Raw genomic sequence first — 24453 nt, forward strand, 5'->3', positions numbered from 1 at the left:
GAGTCTGACCTGATTTGTAAACTTTCACTTAAAGCACAATAAAAATTAATTAAAAAAAAAAGAGCAGGAGTGGCAATATTAATTTCTGACCAAACAGACTTTAAAGTTAAATCCATTATAAAGGATAAGGAAGGGCACTATGCAATGATTAAAGGGACAATATACCAAGAAAATATAACCATATTAAATATTTATGCACCCAATGATAGGGCTGCAACAGACATAAAACAAACTCTATCAGCATTGAAAAGTGAAAAGGACAACTCCACAATAATAGGAGGAGACTTCAACCCACCACTTTCAGTGAAGGACAGGACATCCAGAAAGAGGCTCAATAAAGTTACGGAAGAGCTAAATGCCACAATCAACCAACTTGGCCTCATAGACATATACAGAGCACTCCACCCAATAGCAGCCAAGTATACTTTCTTTTCTAGTGCACATGGAACATTCTCTAGAATAGACCACATACTAGGTCATAAAGCAAGCTTTAGTAGAATCCAAAACATTGAAATATTACAAAGCATCTTCTCTTACCATAAGGCCATAAAAGTAGAAATCAATAACAGAAAAAGCAGGGAAAAGAAATCAAACCCTTGGAAACTGAACAATGCCCTGCTCAAAAAAAGACTGGATTATAGAAGACATTAAGGATGGAATAAAGAAATTCATAGAATCCAATGAGAATGAAAACACTTCATAACAGAACCTTTGGGACACAGTGAAAGCAGTGCTCAGAGGTCGATTTATATCAATAAATGCACACATACAAAAGGAAGAAAGGGCCAAAATCAAAAGATTATCCCTACAACTTGAACAAATAGAAAGAGAGCAACAAAAGAAACCAGAAGAAAACAAATAATAAAAATTAGAGAAGAACTAAATGAAGTAGAAAACAGAAAAACAATTGGAAGAGTTAACTAGACCAAAAGCTGGTTTTTTGAAAAAATCAACAAAATTGATAAACCATTGGCCAAACTGACAAAAGAAAAACAGGAGTGGAAGCAAATAACCCAAAGAAGAAATGAGGTGGGCGATATTACAACAGACCTAACTGAAATTAAAAGAATCATATCAGTTTACTATGAAAAATTGTACTCTAACAAATTTGAAAACCTAGAAGAAATGGATGAACTACTAGAAACACACTACGTATCTAAACTAACACAAATACAGGTAGAAAAACTAAAGAGGCCCATTACGAAAGAAGAGATTGAAAACGTAATAAAAAAAACTCCCAACAAAAAAAAAGCCCTGGCCTGGACGGCCTCACTGGAAAGTTCTACAAAACTTTACTAAAGTTATTTCAGAACATAGAAAAGGACGGAATACTCCCAAACTATGAAGCCAGCATAACCCTAATACGACAACCAGATAATGACTCCACACACACACAAAAATTACAGACCAGTATCCCTTTTTTTTTTATCCCTCATGAACTTAGACACAAAAATCTTCAACAAAATCCTAGGCAATAGAATTCAACAACATATCAAAAAATAATCCACCACAACCAGGTGGGATTCATACCAGGTGTACAGGGATGGTTTGACATTAGAAAAACAATCAATGTAATCCACCACATAAATAAAACAAAAGACAAGAACCACATGATCTTATCAATTGATGCAGAAAAGGCATTTGACAAAGTCTAATACCCATTTATGATAAAAATTCTCAGCAAAACAGGAATAGAAGGAAAATTCTTAAACATTATAAACTGCATTTATACAAAGCCAAGAGCCAACATCATCCTTAGTGGAAAGAGACTGAAAGCATTCCCCTTGAGAACAGGAACCAGACAAGAATGCCCTTTATCACCACTCTTATTCAACATCACGCTGGAGGTCCTAGTCAGAGCAGTTAGACTAGATAAAGAAATAAAGGGCATCAGACTGGCAAGGAAGAAGTAAAAGTATCTCTATTTGCAGATGACATAATCTTATACACAGAAAACCCTAAAGAATCCTCCAGAAAACTACTGAAACTAATAGAAGAGTTCAGCAGAGGATCCGGATACAAGACAAACATACAAAAATTAGTTGGATTTCTCTACACCAATAAAAAAAAACATTGAAGAGGAAATCACCAAATAAATACCATTTACAGTAGCCCCCAAGAAGGTAAAAAACTTAGGAATAAATCCTACCAGAGATGTAAAAGACTTATACAAAGAAAACTACAAAACACTTCTGCAAGAAACCAAAAGAGACCTACATAAGTGGAAAAACATATCTTGCTCATGCATAGGAAGACTTAACATTGTAAAAATGTCTATTCTACCAAAAGCGATCTATAGATTTAATGCAATTCCGATCCAAATTCCAACAACATTTTTTAATGAGATGGAGAAACAAATCACCAACTTCATATGGAAGGGAAAGAGGCCCCAGATAAATAAGGCATTACTGAAAAAGAAGAACAAAGTGGGAGGCCTTACTTTACCTGATTTTAGAACCTATTATACCGCCATAGTAGTCAAAACAACCTGGTACTGGTACAACAATAGATACAATAGACCAATGGAACAGAATTGAGAATCCAGACATAAATCCATCCACATATGAGCAGTTGATACTTGACAAAGGCCCCAAAGCAGTTAAATGGGGAAAAGACAGTCTTTTTTAACAAATGGTGCTGGCATAACTGGATATCCATCTGCAAAAAAATGACACACACATCACACCATGCACAATAATGAACTCAAAATGGATCAAAGACCTAAATATAAAACCTAATATGATAAAGATCATGGAAGAAAAAATACGGACAACATTACAAGCCCTAATACATGGCATAAAGAGTATACAGAACATTACTAACAATTCAGAAGAAAAACTGGATGACTGGGAGCTCCTAAAAATAAAACATCTATGCTCATCCAAAGACTTCACCAAAAGAGTAAAAAGATACCTACAGACTGGGAAAAAGTTTTTAGTTATGACATTTCTGATCAGCGCCTGATCTCTAAAATCTACATGATACTGCAAAAACTGAACTACAAAAAGTCAAATAACCCAATTAAAAAATGGGCAAAAGGTATGAACAGACACTTCACTAAAGAAGACATGCCAGTAGCTAATGGATACATGAGGAAATGCTCATGATCATTAGCCAGTACAAAAGAAAAAAAAAAAAACCCAGTGCCATCGAGTCAATTCCGACTCATAGCGACCTTATAGGACAGAGTAGAACTGCCCCATAGAGTTTCCAAGGAGTGCCTGGCGGATTCAAACTGCCTACGCTTTCGTTAGCAGCTGTAGCACTTAACCACTACGCCACCAGGATTTCCATTAGCCAGTAGAGAAATGCAAATCAAAACTACAATGAGATTCTGTCTCAGTCCAACAAGGCTGGCATTAATCCAAAAAACACAAAATAATAAACGTTGGAGAGGTTTGGAAAGACTGGAACACTTATACATTGCTGGTGGGAATGTAAAATGATACAATCACTTTGGAAATCGATTTGGCACTTCCTTAAAATCTAGAAATAGAACAACCATATGATCCACCAATCCCACTTCTTGAAATATATCCTAGAGAAATAAGAGCCTTTTCATGAACAGATATATGCATCCCCATGTTCAAGGTAGCACTGTTTACAATAGCAAAAAGATGGAAGCAACCAAGGTGCCCATCAACAGATGAATGGATAAATAAATTATGGTATATTCACACAAATGGAATACCATGCATTGATAAAGAACAATGATGAATCCGTGAAACATTTCATAACATGGAGGAATCTGGAGGGCATTATGCTGAGTGAAATTAGTCAGTTGCAAAAGGGCAAATGTTGTATGAGACCACTATTATAAGAACTGAAGAAATAGTTTAAACAGAGAAGAAAACATTCTTTGATAGTTACGACAGTGGGGAGGGAGGGAGAGAGAGGGGTATTCACTAATTAGGTAGTAGACAAGAACTATTTTAGGTGAAGGGAAAGACAACACACAATACAGGAGAGGTCGGCGCAACTGGACTAAACCAAAAGCAGTTTCCTGAATAAACTGAATGCTTCGAAGGCCAGTGTAGCAGGGGCAGGGGTTTGAGGACCATGGTTTCAAGGGACACCTAGGTCAATTGGCATAATAAAATCTATTGAGAAAATATTCTGCATACCACTTTGGAGAGTGGTGCCATGGTCTTAAATGCTAGCAAGTGGCCATCTAAGATGCATCAATTGGTCTCAACCCACCTGGAGCAAAGGAGAATAAAGATCACCAAAGACACAAGGTAATTATGAGCCCAAGAGACAGAAAGTGCCACATAAATCAGAGATTACATCAGCTTGAGACCAGAAGAACTAGATGGTGCCCAGCTACAGCCAACAACTGCCCTGATAGGGAACATGATAGAGATCCCCTGAAGGAGCAGTAGAGCAGTGGGATGCAGACCTCAAATTCTCATAAAAAGATCAGACTTAATGGTCTGACTGAGACTAGAAGGACCCCAGAGGTCATGGTCCCCAGACCTTCTGTTAGCCCAAGACAGGAACCATTCCCAAATACAACTCTTCAGACAGGGATTCGACTGGGTTACAAAGTAGAAAATGATGCAGGTGAGAAGTGAGCTTCTTGGCTCAAGTAGTGGGCAGCTCCTGTCTGGAGGGGAGATGAGAAGGCAGAGGGGGACAGAAACTGGGTGAATAGACATGGAAACAGAGGGTAGAGAGAAGGAATACGGTATCTCATTAGGGGGAGAGCAACTAGGAGCATATAGTTAGGTGTATATAAATTTTTGTATGAGAGACTGACTTGATCTGTATACTTTCACTTAAAGCACAATAAAAATTAGAAAAGAATAGGTTTGCCAGGGGAACATGGCTCAGCCCAGAGAAGTCATTGCTCTGTTCCCCAGGTCCCTGGTCAGCAACTGGAGCAGTACCAGCCCCCCAGGGAGGGATGCCCAAGCACTGAGTAAGGTCTGAAAACAGAACAGCAGACATCCCCCTCACCATCATTCCCACCCTCACCAGACCCTGCATCTTCCCAGCGGTTTGGGCCCTGGGAGCTGGCAGCACATGGAAGAATTAGAATCTCAGGAAAGAAATTGGGGGCTGTTTTTTCTGTAATTGTGAAAACAAGGTCTTCAAACATGAAGACTTCTCCCCCGTCACATGAGCATATGTAAATGCTCAGAACCCACCCTGGAAAGGAAGACCGAAAGCATTTGTCCCACCAGGGCCTTGAGTTACCTGTAAGGTGAAGGGCAGGGGTCACGACACCAGCACAGGACTCCCCAAGGATACTGAGAGTGAGCTGGAGCTAGATATGAAAGAAGTCTATGAAATAGGACCTGCATTCCCACTGAGTCCTGCTGCTGCTTTTCCCCCAACTCCTTGCCCTTTTCTCTCTCCCCTCCTGACCCTTTGGTGCCTTTGGTTCCAAAGACTCAGATAAAATGGTATCCTCCCAGCACAGGGAGCTTTGGTGTCTGCCAGGCCACCTTAGGGCAAGACCCAGGGGCAGAGGCCCTGGGAGCACCCAGCAGCTCTTAGAGATGTCCTGTCCATTCAGTCATCTGAACATCCTGCTCATTTAGGGTCACAAGTATATGGAGCCTGAGTTCCTCTGTGTGCAAGTACATGGTTTTATACAGCTCAATCTCTGACCTCCATGTGTGACAACAAAAGCTGTGTTTCAATGTAATACCCGTGTTTCTATCTTAGGGGCCGCTGGCCGCGGGAGGTTATGTTTCTTAGACCCTGGGCTAACACATCCAAGCCATTACTCCCCAGAGCCGCAGAGCGTGCTCAGCATAGCTGTGCTTTGAAGCTGCGGACTTTTCTCTGCTGTCCTTAAAACTGCAGTCTCCCAGTCCAAGCTTTATGCTGTTTTTGCTTGGAAAGTGGCAGTGATTTGGTGGCTTTATTGGAGTCATTTCCTCCCCAAGGGGTGAGGTGCCTTTGCTCTTCCTTGCTTTTGAGGTATCATCCCTTTGTTCTCCCCTCCTGTCTTTTCTTGGCCTTCTGAATTGAGGGAGAAAGACTGATGGCAACCTAGGCTAAAGAAGGGTGTTTGTGACCCGAGTGCCAGAAGGGACAATTTAAGAACAAGGACTGGGCTCTGACTTGGCTGGAGAAGAGGGAGACGGGGGACAGAAAGCAAAATGCCCAGCAGAGGTTGGTTTCTAAGAAGCCTGGAGCCCTAGACGTAGATAGGCTTGAGATCATCTGCCCAAGAGGAGCCACCTCTGACCTGCAGACATTTCCTCCAGGTTTCATGTCCTTGTTTTTGTTCAAGTTGGGTTAAGCCTTCCCCCCTGCCCCCGAAGAAACTCCAATGTTTTATACTTCTTGCCAGCCCCAAGCAGCCTCCCTCTCGCCCATCATTCCTTCTGCTTCCTGCTGCCCCATCGGGCGGTGTTTGGAGCAGTGACTTCCTTTTATCCAGTGAAGTAGCTGGTACGGACATCTTCACCCCACCTAATCTGAGTCACCTCCTGCAAGATGACTCTGAATTTCAGCCTAATTATGCCCTCCCAGGCTCCTGTGGGGTTGACCACGGAACCATCTCTGTTCCTGTTTGCTTTAAATATTGTTGTGTGTTTTGTATCTGTGGCCTTGGCCTACATCGTGCTCTGCACATATTGTAAAGTAACTGTTTGGAGTGATTTTCTTTCCCGTTGGGCAGGTGTGGCCCCATATTCCTGCGCTTTCCACTTCATTGTTTAACAGAGAGGGGCAAGCCTCTGTATTAGCAGGACAGTCTTGGGTTCTGCAGAAGGGAACAGGTTTTTCTTTTTTTTCCTTGAAAACCATTTGGCTTTTTGATCCTTATATCCCATTATACCTTAAAGAGTAGGAGCTGCTCAGAAGAGCAGGTGTAAGCAACAGCGGCAGGATGGCACTGCCTTTTCCTGGGCACTAATCCTTACCAGGTCCGGTCTTCCCTCCCTGAAAGTATACGAAGCAACAGCTGCAGCAGCTATAGAGGAGATGCAAATCCTTGACAAGTACTCAGTGGAGGTTTGCTGTGTGCCTCCAGCCTCCCTACTTGGGGTGGAGGAACACAGGCGGCGGGGGTACATGTGCACCCATGGTCTGGTCAGAGGCATGTGGTGGGAACCCCCGCCCCACCCCAGGAGCAAGGGCTGGAAGAGTTTGCTGCTAAGAGCCCAGACCACCAGACCAAGGCTCTCTGAGTCACCCCACCCAGGCCCTCATGGACATCACTCCTTGGGGCTCCACTAGGGGAGAAGGGAAAGACAGCCTTATCCCCAGGTGGGGTAGCTAAGACGTGGAGGAGAGCTGTTCTTTAGGATTCACATCTATTTCTTCCTCTTCAGGGTGTGCCAGCTCCCTTCCTTCTCTGCCTCGTGCATGTATGAAAATTCCTCCTCTTACCCTACCCTCTCCGTACCTCCCAAGATCAAAGGACCACATACAGAAGGGCCAGAGGGCACCCTGTGAAATGAAATGGTGATTCTTGGGTTTCTTCTCCCCAGGCTGCGAGGTAGGGGTGGAAGGACCTGGCTTAGGGAGTTAAGGTTAAGACTGCAGAAGGGCTAGAGAGTTATTGCATATGGGTTTTGAGGCCACCCATGTCACTTATATCCCATAGACCCTATTCTCCATCCCAATGTCTACTCTAATGCCCCCAAGATTCAACTGGGCAGCTAGTTGGCCCCGTAATACTGGGCCTTTGTCATTGACTTTATTACTAGGGCATCCCAGGAAGCTTCCCAATGATCCCCTGCCATGGGACCCTCCCGGGATCGAGCCCCTCCTGCCCCAGCCCACCTGCTTGCCTTGGTGCTCAGCCCCCCGTTGGGAGCAGGTTGGGGCAAGCTGGAGGCCTGGGCTGGAAGGGCAGTGTTGCTGTTCATAGCTTTCATTCCATTGGCATTGCTCTGTTGGATTTAATTTCAGTCTTTCTGATTCTTCCCTTCTGTAAAGCGTACATTACCAAGTTCCTTGTTTTATACACACACACACACACACACACACACACACAAACTGTACTCTTTTTGCCTTTGTACATTCAGGCAAGAAGAGAATCTAAATCTTTTTAAGAGACAACCACCAGTCTGTGAGGGCTGCTTGTTATTTCTCCTGCAGTTTGCTGCTGAGCTACCTCCCCTTCCCCAGTTTCTCCCTTCTCTCCCAGGTTTCCTGATCTTCCTGGTCTGCTCCATGTGCATCCTCAGCTTCCCCTTCCCCGGCTGATGGCAAGCTGTTTGAACCCAGTGTCCAGACGCCCTGCCCCACAGTACTTTCCTGCCCAGCACTGTTTGCTGGCTTGGCCACTCCTCTTGTCACCCTTAGATCCCATTCACCAAAGTGGTTCAGACCCCTGGGTACTCTAGGACCTGTGTCCTATAGGCCCTGGCTCTGGGCACTCACCTGAGAAGCTATGCAGTTGGGAGTCCTCTGCCTAAGAGTTTGCACTATTTAAACTTGCCTGGGAGTCAGGATGGAGGGTTTTTAGGAATGAGTGAGAAACTGTCTCCCAGCTCTCCCCCTCAGATTCCAGCCTCCAGAGCGCTCTGATCCCAGAGACGGAGCATCATTCCTGGCTGACGGACTCCTGACGGACCCACCAGAACAAGGGCTATGGGTGTTGGGGTCAAGAGCATTTGGTCAGAATTTCAAAGGGTGGTAACATTCTGAAACAACCCAATGAAACCATTGTTCCGCCTCTCTAACTTTCTCCTTTTCCTCTACTTTCCTCCTTTCCCTTTTTCCCCTCTCAACTTCCTTTTCTTAATTGGCTTTGGAATTGAAGTATATTTTTAAGTTATTTGTTGTATTTATTGAATAAAGTTTTTAATGTCCCTTTCTTAAAAAAAAATTAAAAAAGACGGGTTACACAACCAGTTATTGTAATTGTTGTCAGTAAGTTGTACATCTGTGAAAAGCTGAATTGGCAAAAGTTATGTGACAGATATATTTACACTGACAAAATAAATAAATAAAAGAGTAGCTACTGAGGCTACTTGTGTACAACCAAACACCTCATGGGATTTTCTTCCTTGGTTTGGAGGTTTAGTGTCCTGGTTTCATGGAACATCACAGTTAATTGGGCTAATAATATGTTTCATGCTTCTATTCTGTCTCCTAGTTCGCTGTGTGGTGCCTCCAGTCTTAAAAGTTTGCAAGTGGCCATCCAAGTCTCAGTAATTGGTCTGTATGCACCTGGAACAACAGAGGAAAAAGAAGAGTCAGGAATAGAAGGCGAGTACAGAATGTGTGGCTAATCGCCTCCATGAACAACTGCCTCCTTTGCCATGAGACCAGAAGAACTGGATGGTGCCTGGCTACCATTACTGAACATTTTGATAAAAGATTTCATAGAAGAATCCTGATCAAAAGGGGGAAAGTAGAGAACAGAAATTCAAATTCTCAAGGACGCCAGGCTTTCTGGAGCTGTGGAGCATGGATGAACTCCTGAAACCATTGCCCCATGCAGTGCAATGAATCATTTCTGTGTGGTCTTTTGTGCCATGATCTTGTAACCCCACACCCAAGTGATTGGGTGAGACTGTGTCCCATCAAGGGAATTGGTCTGCTTTGCCACACTGCTCAGCTTGAAATGAGCCACCCCAGAGGCAGGAAAGAGAAGATCTCACCACCACCAAGGAAGAACAGCCAGGAGTCAGGACATCCTTTGGACCCGGAATCCCTGCACTGAGAAGCTCCTGGTACCAGGAGACAGAGAGAGAAAAAGAGCTGTAACACTGAAGGCAGTAAGAAGAAGAGGCAGAGACCCAGCAGCAGAGACCTGGCAGCAGGAGATGGCGTGATGGGCTTCCTGGCCCATGGAGAGAGAAAGCTGAGTACCTTTGAGCAGAGGCCTAGGGTCAGATGGAGGGAGGCATGCCTGTGAGCATGGCTGGGAAGAGGCTGTCCTGATGGAAGAACTGTATCCTTGAGTGTTCCTGAGGGACGGCTGGTATCAGAATTGGTAAAGATGGTGGAGAGAGGAGGCATGCCTGACCTTCACCTCATAGGAATCAGCATTGGGCTGTTGATATTGATTCTCCTTCCTCCTTTTCAAGTTAGAGGTAGTCAGACTCCACTTCCATGCTTGTTTCTTTACACCTTGAGATAATCTTTAAACCTTAAACCAAAAAATATCCCCTGAAGTCTTCTTAAAACTGAATAGTTTTAACTTAACTAGTAAAAAAGTTCTGCCTTGAGCATTATGCCTTTTTAAGAACTATCTATATGGGATCAAATTGACAGCAGCAACTTGAAAGATTAGACTGGGAACTTAGGGGGCAGTGAGTTTATGTTAATAAGGGAGGAACAACTCAGAAAAGGGGGGTGAGAATGGTTGCACAGCTCAAAGAGTGTAAGCAAAGTCACGAAGTTGTACATGTAGAAACTGTTGAATTGGTATATTTTTTGCTGTGTATAGTCTCAACAACAACAAAATAAATAAAATTTAGAGGAAAAAAAAGAAAATGGCTAAAAAGATTCTCATGAATGGAGAAAATTCCAAGTGTTAAAGTAGCTTCTGGGAAAGGGCATAAGGGAGTGATGGTCAACAGGAAACTCATTTATTCAGCAAATATTCTTTGAATACGTACTATGTTCCTCGCGATGTTCTCGTCTCTGGAGATACAATAATAAACAAGAGACACAAGGTCCCTGCTCTAATACAGCTTATGTTCTGATGGAAGGAGACGGAAAACCTGTAAGTAAACACTGAGGAAATCTTAGAAAGAAAGTTAAGTTCCATGCAGAAAATGATACAGAGCCATGGGACAGTGACTGGTAGAGGCGCAGAGGGAATGCTCCCAGGAGTGGTCGGTGGAAACCTCTCTGCGGAGGTAACACTTGACCTGAGGCTGAATGATAGAAAGGAACCAGTGACGGGAACATCCTCAAAGGGCATTCCAGGCAGACAGAATTGCAAAGGAGGAGAATAGCTTGGTATGCACGAGAAAAAGAAAGGCAAGGGTGGCTGGCACATAATGAGTGAGCAGAAAAGTGATGGGAGGTAAGATTACAGGGGTAAGAAGAGGCCTCACTCTGCAGGGTCTTGCAACTAAGGTAAGGAGTTTGGGTTTTATTCTAATAGAATTGGAAAGCCAGGGAGTACTGTGATCTGACTTACTTTTTTTTTCTTTTTTTTACTCTTTTTTTTTTTAATTTTTATTGAGCTTCAAGTGAACGTTAACAAATCAAGTCAGTCTGTCACATGTAAGTTTATATACACCTTACTCCATACTCCCATTTTCTCTCCCCCTATTGAGTCAGCCCTTCCAGTCTCTCCTTTCGTGACAATTTTGCCAGCTTCTAACCCTCTCTACCCTCCCACCCCCCTCCAGACAGGAGATGCCAACACAGTCTCAAGCGTCCACCTGATACAAATAGCTCACTCTTCATCAGCATCTCTCTCCTACCCACTGTCCAGTCCCTTCCATGTCTGATGAGTTGTCTTCGGGAATGGTTCCTGTCCTGGGCCAACAGAAGGTTTGGGGACCATGACACCCGGGATCCCTCTAGTCTCAGTCAGACCATTAAGTATGGTCTTTTCGTGAGAATTTGGGGTCTGCATCCCACTGATCTCTGGCTCCCTCAGGGGTTCTCTGTTGTGCTCCCTGTCAGGGCAGTCATCGGTTGTGGCCGGGCACCAACTAGTTCTTCTGGTCGCAGGATGATGTAAGTCTCTGGTTCATGTGGCCCTTTCTGTCTCTTGGGCTCATAGTTGTCGTGTGACCTTGGTGTTCTTCATTCTCCTTTAATCCAGGTGGGTTGAGACCAATTGATGCATCTTAGATGGCCACTTGTTAGCATTTAAGACCCCAGACGCCACATTTCAAAGTGGGATGCAGAATGTTTTCATAATAGAATTATTTTGCCAATTGACTTAGAAGTCCCCTTAAACCATGGTCCCCAAACCCCCGCCCTTGCTCCGCTGACCTTCGAAGCATTCAGTTTATCCCAGAAACTTCTTTGCTTTTGGTGCAGTCCAGTTGAGCTGACCTTCTGTGTATTGAGTATTGTCCTTCCCTTCACCTACAGTAGATCTTATCTACTAAAAAAAAAACTAATCAGTAAAAAACCCTCTCCCACCCTCCCTCCTTCCCTTCCTCGTAACCACAAAAGTATGTGTTCTTCTCAGTTTATACTATTTCTCAAGATCTTATAATAGTGGTCTTATATAATATTTGTCCTTTTGCCTCTGACTAATTTTGCTCAGCATAATGCCTTCCAGGTTCCTCCATGTTATGAAATGTTTCACAGATTCGTCACTGTTCTTTATCGATGAGTAGTATTCCATTGTGTAAATATACCACAATTTATTTACCCATTCATCCGTTGATGGACACCTGGGTTGCTTCCAGCTTTTTGCTATTGTAAACAGAGCTGCAATAAACATGGGTGTGCATATATCTGTTCGTGTGAAGGATCTTATTTCTCTAGGGTATATTCCGAGGAGTGGGATTTCTGGGTTGTATGGTAGTTCTATTTCTAACTGTTTAAGATAACGCCAGATAGATTTCCAAAGTGGTTGTACCATTTTACATTCCCACCAGCAGTGTATAAGAGTTCCAATCTCTCCGCAGCCTCTCCAACATTTCTTATTTTGTGTTTTTTGGATTAATGCCAGCCTTGTTGGAGTGAGATGGAATCTCATCGTAGTTTTCATTTGCATTTCTCTAATGGCTAATGATCGAGAGCATTTTCTCATGTATCTGTTAGCTGCCTGAATATCTTCTTTAGTGAAGTGTGTGTTCATATCCTTTGCCCACTTCTTGATTGGGTTGTTTATCTTTTTGTGACTGAGTTTTGACAGAATCCTATAGATTTTAGAGATCAGGCGCTGGTCGGAGATGTCATAGCTGGAAATTCTTTCCCAGTCTGTAGGTGGTCTTTTTACTCTTTTGGTGAAGTCTTTAGATGAGCATAGGTGTTTGATTTTTAGGAGCTCCCAGTTATCGGGTTTCTCTTTGTCATTTTTGGTAATGTTTTGTATTCTGTTTATGCCTTGTATTAGGGCTCCTAAGGTTGTCCCTATTTTTTCTTCCATGATCTTTATCGTTTTAGTCTTTATGTTTAGGTCTTTGATCCACTTGAAGTTAGTTTTTGTGCCTGGTGTGAGGTATGGGTCCTGTTTCATTTTTTTGCAAATGGATATCCAGTTATGCCAGCACCATTTGTTAAAAAGACTATCTTTTCCCCAATTAACTGGTACTGGGCCTTTGTCAAATATCAGCTGCTCATAAGTGGATGGATTTCTATCTGGGTTCTCAATTCTGTTCCATTGATCTATGTGTCTGTTGTTGTACCAGTACCAGGCTGTTTTGACTACTGTGGCTGTATAATAGGTTCTAAAATCAGGTAGAGTGAGGCCTCCCACTTTCTTCTTCTTTTTCAGTAATGCTTTACTTATCCGAGGCTTCTTTCCCTTCGATATGAAGTTGGTGATTTGTTTCTCCATCACATTAAAAAATGACATTGGAATTTGGATCAGAAGTGCATTGTACGTATAGATGGCTTTTGGTAGAATAGACATTTTTACTATGTTAAGTCTTCCTATCTGTGAGCAAGGTATGTTTTTCCACTTAAGTAGGTCCTTTTTAGTTTCTTGTAGTAGTACTTTGTAGTTTTCTTTGTATAGGTCTTTTACATCTTTGGTAAGATTTATTCCTAAGTATTTTATTTTCTTGGGGGCTACTGTGAATGGTATTGATTTGGTGATTTCCTCTTCGATGTTCTTTTTGTTGATGTAGAGGAATCCAAATGATTTTTGTATGTTTATCTTATAACCTGAGACTGCCAAACTCTTCTATTAGTTTCAGTAGTTTTCTGGAGGATTCCTTAGGGTTTTCTGTGTATAAGATCATGTCATCCGCAAATAGAGATAATTTTACTTCCTCCTTGCCAATCCGGATGCCTTTTATTTCTTTATCTAGCCTAATTGGTCTGGCTAGGACCTCTAGCACAATGTTGAATAAGAGCGGTGATAAAGGGCATCCTTGTCTGGTTCCCGTTCTTAAGAGAAATGCTTTCAGGCTCTCTCCATTTAGAGTGATGTTGGCTGTCGGATGTCCTTTATTATGTTGGGGAATTTTCCTTCAATTCCTATTTTGGTGAGAGTTTTTATCATAAATGGGTGTTGGACTTTGTCAAATGCCTTTACTGCATCAATTGATAAGATCATGTGGTTTTTGTCTTTTGTTTTATTTATATGGTGGATTACATTAATGGTTTTTCTAATATTAAACCAGCCTTGCATACCTGGTATAAATCCCACTTGGTCATGGTGGATTATTTTTTTGATATGTTGTTGAATTCTATTGGCTAGAATTTTGTTGAGGATTTTTGCATCTATGTTCATGAGGGATATAGTTCTGTAATTTTCTTTTTTTGTGATGTCTTTACCTGGTTTTGGTATCAGGGAAATGGTGGCTTCATAAAATGAGTTAGGTAGTATTCCGTCATTTTCTGTGCTTTGAAATACCTTTAGTAGTAGCGGTGTTAACTCTTCTCTGAAAGTTTGGTAGAACTCTGCAGTAAAGCCATCCGGGCCAGGGCTTTTTTTTGTTGGGAGTTTTTTGATTACCGTTTCAATCTCTTTTTTTGTTATGGGTCTATTTAGTTGTTCTACTTCTGATTGTGTTAGTTTATGTAGGTAGTGTTTTTCCAGGAATTCATCCATTTCTTCTAGGTTTGCAAGTTTGTTAGAGTACAATTTTTTGTAATAATCTGATACGATTCTTTTAATTTCAGTTGGGTCTGTTGTGATGTGGCCCTTCTCGTTTCTTATTCGGGTTGTTTGTTTCCTTTCCTGTATTTCTTTAGTCGGTCTGGCCAATGGTTTATCAATTTTGTTGATTTTTTCAAAGAACCAGCTTTTGGCTTTGTTAATTCTTTCAATTGTTTTTCTGTTCTCTAATTCATTTAGTTCAGCTCTAATTTTTATTATTTGTTTTCTTCTGGTGCCTGATGGATTCTTTTGTTGCTCACTTTCTATTTGTTCAAGTTGTAGGGACAGTTTTCTGATTTTGGCTCTTTCTTCTTTTTGTATGTGTGCATTTATCAATATCAATTGGCCTCTGAGCACTGCCTTTGCTGTGTCCCAGAGGTTTTGATAGGAAGTATTTTCATTCTCGTTGCATTCTATGAATTTCTTTATTCCCTCCTTAATGTCTTCTATAACCCAGTCTTTTTTGAGCAGGGTATTGTTCAGTTTTCAAGTATTTGATTTCTTTTCCCTAATTTTTCTGTTTTTGATTTCCACTTTTATGGCCTTGTGGTCTGAGAAGATGCTTTGTAATATTTCGATGTTTTGGATTCTGCAAAGGTTTGTTTTATGACCTAATATGTGATCTATTCTAGAGAATGTTCCATGTGCGCTAGAAAAAGAAGTATACTTTGCAGCAGTTGGGTGGAGAGTTCTGTATAAGTCAATGAGGTCAAGTTGGTTGATTGTAGTAATTAGGTCTTCCGTTTTTTATTTTTTTGCTCTTTTTGTTTGTGTCTCTATTGAGCTTCTTACCGGATGTCCTGTCCTTCTCCGAAAGTGGTGTGTTGAAGTCTCCTACTATAATTGTGAAGGCGTCTATGTCACTTTTCAGTTCTGTTAAAATTTGTTTTATGTATCTTGCGGCCCTGTCATTGGGTGCATAAATATTTAATATGGTTATATCTTCCTGGTCAATTGTCCCTTTTATCATTATGTAGTGTCCTTTTTTGTCCTTTGTGGTGAATTTAACTTTAAAGTCTATTTTGTCAGAAATTAATATTGCTACTCCTGCTCTTTTTTGCTTATTGTTTGCTTGATATATTTTTTTCCATCCTTTGAGTTTTAGCTTGTTTGTCTCTCTAAGTCTAAGATGTGTCTTTTGTAGGCAGCATATAGACGGATCATGTTTGTTTATCCAGTCTGAGACTCTCTGTCTCTTTATTGGTACGTTTAGTCCATTTACATTCAGCGTAATTATAGATGTGTTTAGCGTTGTCATTTTGGTGCCTTTTTCTGTGTGTCATTGACAATTTCATTTTTCCACTTACTTTTTTGTGCTGAGACATTTTTCTTTGTAAATTGTGTGTTCCTCATTTTCATAGTATTTGACTTTATGTTTGCTGAGTCATTACGTTTTTCTTGGTTTTTATTTTGAGTTATGGAGTTATTATACCTCTTTGTGGTTGCTTTAATATTTACCCCTATTTTTCTAAGTAAAAACCTAACTTATATTGTCCTATATCGCCTTGTATCCCTCTCCATGTGGCAATTCTATGCCACCTGTATTTAGTCCCTCTTTTTGATTATTGTGATCTTTTACATATTGAGTTCAATGATTCCCTGTTTTTTAGCGTTTTTTTTTTTAATTAATCTTAATTTGTTTTTGTGATTTCCCTATTTGAGTTGATATCAGGATGTTCTGTTCCGTGACCTTGTGTTGTGCTGGTATCTGATGTTATTGGTTTTCTGACCAAACAATTTCCTTTAGTATTTCTTGTAGCTTTGGTTTGGTTTTTGCAAATTCTCTAAGCTTGTGTTTATCTGTAAATATCTTAATTTCGCCTTCATATTTCAGAGAGAGGTTTGCTGGATATATGATCCTTGGCTGGCAGTTTTTCTCCTTCAGTGCTCTGTATGTGTCATCTCATTGCCTTCTTGCCTGCATGGTTTCTGCTGAGTAGTCTGAACTTATTGATTCTCCCTTGTAGGAGACCTTGTTTTTATTCCTGGCTGCTTTTAAAATTTTCTCTTTATCTTTGGTTTTGGCAAGTTTGATGATAACACGTCTTGGTGTTTTTCTTTTTGGATCAATCTTAAATGGGGTTCGATGAGCATCTTGGATAGATATCCTTTCGTCTTTCATGATGTCAGGGAAGTTTTCTGCCAGCAGATCTTCAACTATTCTGTGTTTTCTGTTATCCCTCCCTGTTCTGGGACTCCAATCACACGCCAGTTATCCTTCTTGATAGTGTCTCACGTGATTCTCAGGGTTTCTTCATTTTTTTTAATTCTTTTATCTGATTTTTTTTCAGCTATATTGGTGTTAATTCCCTGGTCCTCCAGATTTCCCACTCTGCATTCTAATTGCTCGAGTCTGCTCCTCTGACTTCCTATTGCGTTGTCTAATTCTGTAATTTTATTGTTAATCTTTTGGATTTCTGAATGCTGTCTCTCTATGGATTCTTGCAACTTATTAGTTTTTCCACTATGTTCTTCAATAATCTTTTTTAGTTCTTCAACTGCTTTATCAGTGTGTTCCTAGGCTTTTTCTGTAGCTTGCCTTATTTCATTTCTGAGGTCATCCCTGATGTCTTGAAGCATTCTGTAAATTAGTTTTTTATATTCTGTATCTGGTAATTCCAGGATTGTATCTTCATTTGGGAAAGATTTTGATTCTTTAGTTTGGGGGGGTTGTAGAAGCTGTCATGGTTTGCTTCTTTATGTGGTCTGATATCGACTGCTGTCTCCGAGCCATCACTAAGATATTGTAGAGATTTATTCTGTATTTGCTCACTGAGTCTTATCTTGTTTTGTTTTCTTTCAATATATGTAGATGGGCTACTAGATTGCACTGTGTTGATTGTTGTAGCCCTTGACTCACTTATGACCTATTACCAGCTGGTTTGGGCTGTTACCAGATATAGATGCCTGAGTCCATTCACTATTCTTGAGTAGAATCTGATTTTGGGTCATCAAGTGTGTGATGCACAGTGTCACCTATCCACCTTGAGAAGTAGTGGTGATAGTTGTGTGCACCAGATTCTAGTAGCTGCTGGGGTTCACACTCCAGGGGGAGCAGGATGCTGACAGGCTTCCCCCAAGTGTCAGTGAGGTAGGTGTGTCTCTATTCCTAAAGCACCTTGGTGGGTGGGCTCTGCAGCTGTACCTTAGGCCCCCAATGCAAGTACCTCTACAGATTGGTAGGTGTCACCCTCCTTAGACCCCTAAGGCAGGAGGCTAGGTGGTCTGGGGGGAGCTTCAGCCCTCAGTTCCCTGTTGTGGGTCAGTGAGGGCTCTGTTGAATACGCAGAGATATCAGACCTGGGAAACTTGTCTTTCCAGTAAATCTGCTAAAACAAATGCAGTCAGATCCCTGTCAGAAATGCCTTTGCATTATAATAGCCACCTTGTTCCCTGTAGGGATGAAAGCCCGAGACTGTGGATCACATATGCTTGGCTGGAGCTGGTTCTGTGTTTTTAGTCCAATTAGGGAAGGATTTTTGGTCTCTGGGTTTTTTGTGGTTGCTTCTCTCAGGCCAGAAGAATGGGTTAGGAAAAGACCAAAAAAAAAAAAAAAAAAAGGAAAAGAAAAACTGCGGAGTAGTTCTCCCTCTGGCTCAGGAAATTCCAATGTTAATGAAGCTGCCTGGGAAGGGTAGGGGAGGGTTCAGAAAAATAGGAGGGGAGAGTAGCACCCCAGAATATAGACAAAGTTACTTATCTTGCTTGGGATGACTGTTTTATCTGAGATTCCCGAGGGGCACGTCACCTGTGTGTGCTGGCTGGGTAGAGATTGCCCCCGAGGGTCAGGCCCGTGTCCCGTGCTTGCGCTGTCTGAGAAGTCGTGGTGAGTTCCTCCGCTGCCAATCCAAAGCCCCATGCTAAGGTTCCCCAGCTGGGATGCTGCACTCCCAGCTCCAAAACCAGTCACTGCCTCCGGTGACTTCTCCTCCCGCCAGCCGCGTCGCTGCGCTGCCCGCAAGGACTGGCTGGGCCCCCCCGAGGTCAATTCAGGGGCCTGGGGCTGTGCTCTGTGTTTGCACTGTCACAGGATGTCGTGCTCAGCTTCCCTGTGCCCAATCCAAAGCCCTGCGCCAAGGTTCCCCAGCTAGGACGCTGCACTCACGGCTCCAAAACCAGTCGCTGCCTCCCGGTGACTTCTCCTCCCGCCAGCTGCCTCGCCGCGCTGCCCGTGCGGACCGGCTGCACCCCCTCCCGAGGTCAGTTCAGGGGGTAGGGCTGCACCCTGTGTTTGCACCGTCACAGGATGCCGTGCTCAGCTCCCCTGCACCCTGTCCAAAGCCCGGCGCCAAGGTTTCCTGACTGGGACGCCGGCTCCAGGCTCCGAAAACAGTCGCTGCTTCCCCGTAGTTGTTCGTTCTCGGTCTCTGTAACTCAGGTCAACTCTTTAAATCTGTGTTTGTTGGTCAGGGTTCGTAGGTTGTCATGTATGTGATCCATTCACTTGTTTTTCCCAGTCTTTGTTGCAAGAGGGATCCGAGGTAGCGTCTACCTAGTCAGCCATCTTGGCCCCTCCTGACTTACTTTTTAAAGAGTGTTCCAGTTGATGACATGAACTTCTGAGGGTTATGGCAACCCACGTTCTTGGGAGATGTTGACTCTTTGTATGTGGATTCAGAAGATAAGATGTGCCCATTTTCAGCTAATGCCAAAGGTATTCTTGTATATCCAAGTTTTGGAATATGCTTAACAAATTTGCCAACCTCAGAGAACAAAGATATGCAGCCGTCCACTGCTTTTGGATGTCCTAAGAAGGCATGGGGCATTCGCTGGACTTAGGAGAAGAGAAAAAGCTTTGTGTTTAGTGAATTCAATGCAAAATTTTTAAAGTATGTGGTTCTGATATATAGTTTAAGGAAAATTATTCCTCTCATAACGATCTGACAATCCAGAATCATCTTTATTGAGTTTTACAGTTATGCTTTTCTGGCTTTCTTTTTTTTTAAAATTTAAGGTCATTTTAGGTAACAACCATAAGGAACCTGTCTCTCCCTTTGCTGTCGCCCCTGAGAAATTATTTTTAAAATTAATGCCAGGATAATTGGCTTTTCCTGAGGAAACTGTATGATTTTTTTCTTTCTGGTGACAAGATCTACACGATATACTTTATTTCCAGTTTTTGAACTGGCTGCTTAAAATTTGAAATTCAGTCACAGAAATGGAACATACACCTACTGATAGTGTATTGCATCCTCTTATCTGTATTTACTGCTCAGTGTATCTGAGATTTTATTGTAAGCAGCCTCAAATCTTTTTGGGAATAGGGTGGGTGTCAGTTTTACCATATACGTGTGTTGTGACTAATAGTCTGTTTAATAAACCAAAATCTGCTCTAAATCTTTCTATGGGATATTGTTAACAGTAAAGGATACAGGTAAATATGAATCCCAAGGACTACAGTGACTATGAATTTAAAAGCATTTTTATGACAACAGAGTGAACTGATTTCCTCATATATGCGAGTCAGTACTTTCTGCTCCCACACAGCTTGTAAACAGAAGGCAAGGCCATTCTTACTGCTAATCAATAAATACTGCATTTTTTTTTAACACAGAGTTTATTTCACATGCGTATTTTTGTCTCCCCACCATTTCCATTTGTCTGACCACTGCTACTGCTATGTCCTATCATAACACTCCAAGCAAGGAGTGGAGGGAGTTCCAACTTTAAAAACCAAATAGGCATTTTGGACAACACGTTCTTGGCAAAGGAACCTGGACACTTATCAGACACAGTAGGGAAAGTTCTCACTCTGCACTATTGAAAGAACAGACAGCTATCAACTGTTACAGAAATGAAATAAGACAGAAAATTTTAACATACTGTTTAAACTATTTTCTTCAAGAGATTTCTTCCATTGCCAGAGATCTTGATCCTGGTCGGTCATCTGGAAGCAATTCTTCATGTAGTGGATGAGTTTGGCTTCCACTTTGGGAAGAGAACCACCTTTTTCTATACTTGCTTGTGCTTTTCTTTTAATGTCTTTTATGTCCCTTCAGTGTTTTAGGAGTTTTTTCCTGTTTTTGAGGGATTCTTAACCTCTCGATGGTCTTTTACATTCTGGTTTTTTTGTGCATTTTTGGCTGGAGTATCCTGTATAGATTTCTTCACTGAGCTTTGTCTTCAGTTTCTTCATCATCAGAGTCATCCTCGTGATCTCCATCATCATCGTCATCATCATCGGTCGTCTTTGTCAGCAGCAAGTTTTACTTCTTTGTGTGGAACCTTGTCACCACCTGCAGGGGCAGATCACTTTCCCAGTCCTCCTGCTGTTCATCTGACCCTGCATCTCCCCCCACAGCTACTATGCTGTCCACTAATAGGTACAGGCCCCAAGCCACAGCTCTACCCTCAGACCGCAGGTGACTTTACTGCAAAGCCCCCGAGGGAGACCGCTGGCTGTACAGACATTTTCAAAGTTGCCAGCGTTACTGTAATTGGGCTGTCTTCATAGTTCATTGCCTCTGCTTCAGCAATGTGTGATTCATCCTTTGCACCAGCTGCTAAACTGACTGTTCTTAAGGATAACTCGTGCTCATTTTCATCATCATCCACCTTAAAATCATCCATAAATCTTTGTCGGCCTTTAGTTCACAACTGAAAAGATAATTTTGAGGATGTCCATGTCCGATGGATCTTCTGTGTGGTGATGGCATGCAAGGCGGGGGAGAAGGGTGGAGATAAACCACTACAGCTGCTGAGAACAGCTGCGCAGGACGGAATCACACCAGGGCTACTTGTATACTTCAAATAGTCTTTGTAGTTTAGCTTCCTTATTTTTTTCTGCTTTTCATGTTAAATTTGTATGTCCGCATGTTAAGAAAGTGCAACTTCTGCTATAAAACTGTGCTGAAAAAAACTACATTTACAGAATAGCTTAGCAAATGGCACATTCAACCATGCCAGTAGACAGTTTCAAAGAGAAATTCGTAGGTAATAAAACACCACTTAGAGGGGTTTCCTGTCAACAATTTTAAAACTAAATTGTGTGTTGATTCTCTCAAAGGCTAAGCTCTGATTTATTTCTTTCCAATAATATTCCTATCAAGTCCTTTCCAATATAGGTTGGTTACAGTATTCCTGGGCACATACTGACTAAGCTAGAGCCTCACAGCAGGAAATCCGTTTAAACTTCTGCCTTATGGGAGCTGGATATAGACTTGAAAGTGCTAAACATATGAAACAAGTGCTGAGCAAATCTGCTGACCAAACAACAGTAATTATAGTGCAAACACCTTTTTACTTAGAAGGTTTGTCTCAGGGAACGTAGTGCTGGCATACATGCTAAAAGTGGGTGTGTCTGCTGCTAAGGGTCACAGACAAACTCAAGCGCTCCAGCCTTTATCGTGGCACACTCACAAGATACCTTACAAAAAGAAAGGAATGTCTTGATTTTTATATATAGGTAGCTATATTTTCAGGAGCCCTGGTGGTGCAACAGTTGAGCACTAGGCTGCTAACTGAAAGGCTGGCTATTAGAGCCTACTCAGCAGCTTTGCAGGAGAAAGATGTGGCGATCTGCTCCAGATTACAGCCTAGATAACCCTATGGGGCAGTTCTCATCTATCACATAGGGTTGCTAGGAATCCAAGTTGACTCAATGGTATCTAACAACAATGACAACAGCTATATATATAATTATATCCAGATTTGATATATATTGGATATGTAAGACATACCAAATACTATACATATATGTTGTTGTTAGGTGCCATCTAGTTGATTTTTCACTCATAGAGACCCCATGTGACAGAGTGGAACTGCTCCATAGGGTTTTCTAGGCTGTAATTTTTATGGGATATAGATAAATTTTATTATAAATTCAATCTGTATAGCTATAATAAAAGTCTTCAAATGTCACCTCAATCAAGCTTACCCTAACTAAATTATTTAAAATTGCAACCCCACTACCAGAACCTACCCAGCATTCCTGATCCCCTCTTTCTGCTGTTTTCCATATTACTTATCACCTTCTACTGTACAATATGATTTACTTATTTAATGTTTATTATTTATTGTCTTCTTTCTACTAGATAACTTCCATAAGAGTAGGGAATTTTTGACTCCCTAAAGAAAATAGTCTCTACATTATCAATCAGTTTTTTAGTTTAGAAAAGATCTAGATGTTAACATATCAATTTCAAAAAATGTATGTTAAACATACAATTATAGAGCCTTGATGTTCGATAATTGAATGGGCATTAAACGTGGAATGGTAGGAATAATTCAGAAACACATTCTACTTAAATAACCCACCTCTTTCCCTTCTTTTCAAATCATCACATTCTAATTTCTGAGCTAGGAACTCAGAGATCTGAGCTTATTAGAATAAAGTAAAGGCTGTGAGAGACTGTGCTACAAACTACTCAAGACTTGGCTCACAAACTTTGTAATAGCTTTTTATTATTGCTTTCAAGACGTTTACACTTGTTTTTGTTTGCATCTGGGTTCTAGGTGGTTGAGGTGGTTTTCAGGAAATACATTAACTCACGGATACACTGTAAGTGCCTAGGCCAGGGTCTGCACATATGTGCTCAGTAACTGTTGAATGAATCAAAATGCCATAACTACACGCGAGTATGCATATTGTCTGCAAAATGTATTGCTTTGAACAGTTTTATAGAAGACATGTATGATCATGTCCTCAATTCTTGGCATTCAACTTAATCTCCTCTTCTTGGTTACTTGAGTTGAATAAATATTGGCTTTTCTAAGTCAAAGCGTTCCTTCAAAATCTTTATTTGTAGAAAGTGAGTCGCTTAACTTTATGTAATTCTCTTATATTGTGTACCTATTTATTTCTAAATATTGTGTAATGAAAATGACAGAAAAATGGAGGATACTGTCCATTTCTGGGATCTTATTTCAGAATATGCGCATCTAAAACTTATAGTTATGACTAGTGTTAAATTAACAGTGGCAAAGGAAAACAAATGGCACTATTTAAAACAAACCAAACACACTGCCGTGGACTCGATTCCGACTCATAGCGACCCCATGCCAAAAACCAAACCAAACCCGTTGCTGTCGAGTTTGTTCTGACTCATAGCAACCCTAAAGGACAGAGTAGAACTGCCCCCTAGGGTTTCCAAGGAGCTGTTGGTGATTTGAACTGCTGACCTGTTAGTTAGCAGATGAACTGTAGTGACCCCATAGGACAGAGTAAAACTGCCCTCCTGAAGTCACTGGACCAACACTCTAATTTGATGTTTAAACAGATAAAAGTTATTGAAGGAATGAAGCAGGGGAGAGCATGCATTTAGTTTGGCAGTAACTTGTTTTCTGCCTTACAGGCAAAACAAAGAGATATTTAACAAGTAGCGTGAGTACAGAAAACATTTTCACATCAAAACAATGGCAGAAAAGGAGGTGAGATTTACAAGGGTGGCAATTAACTGTGAAACTTTCTTTACGTCAGTTTCTAGTCTAACACAAATCTCTCATATTTGATGCAATTTAACTAAGGCAATATTTCTAACAAGAAAAGTATAAACAATACCAGCATGAAGGCTTAGTGATACGGAAGTTTATGATACATGTGCAGCTGGGCCAGCTTAATTGGAACGGACCATTCGTTAACCAAACCCCACACCAAACCTGTTGCCATCCAGTCAATTCAGACCCATAGTGACCCTATCGGACAGAGTAGAACTGCCGCATATGGTTTCCAAGGAGTGCCTGGTGGATTCGAATTGCTGACCTTTTGGTTAGCAGCCATAGCTCTTACCCACTAGCCACCAGGGTTTCCGACATTCATTAGTGAAGTATAAATGAACTCTGCTTAT

At 41.5% G+C, this 24453-nt stretch overlaps 1 pseudogene; it reads right to left on the reverse strand.

The window, feature by feature from the left end:
* Positions 1-20486: 20486 nt before the first annotated feature.
* Positions 20487-21279, reverse strand: LOC126073975 (nucleophosmin-like; annotated as a pseudogene).
* Between the last annotated feature and the right edge of the window lie 3174 nt (positions 21280-24453).

The sequence above is a fragment of the Elephas maximus genome, chromosome 3 (assembly GCF_024166365.1).
Source record: "Elephas maximus indicus isolate mEleMax1 chromosome 3, mEleMax1 primary haplotype, whole genome shotgun sequence".
NCBI lineage: Eukaryota > Metazoa > Chordata > Mammalia > Proboscidea > Elephantidae > Elephas > Elephas maximus.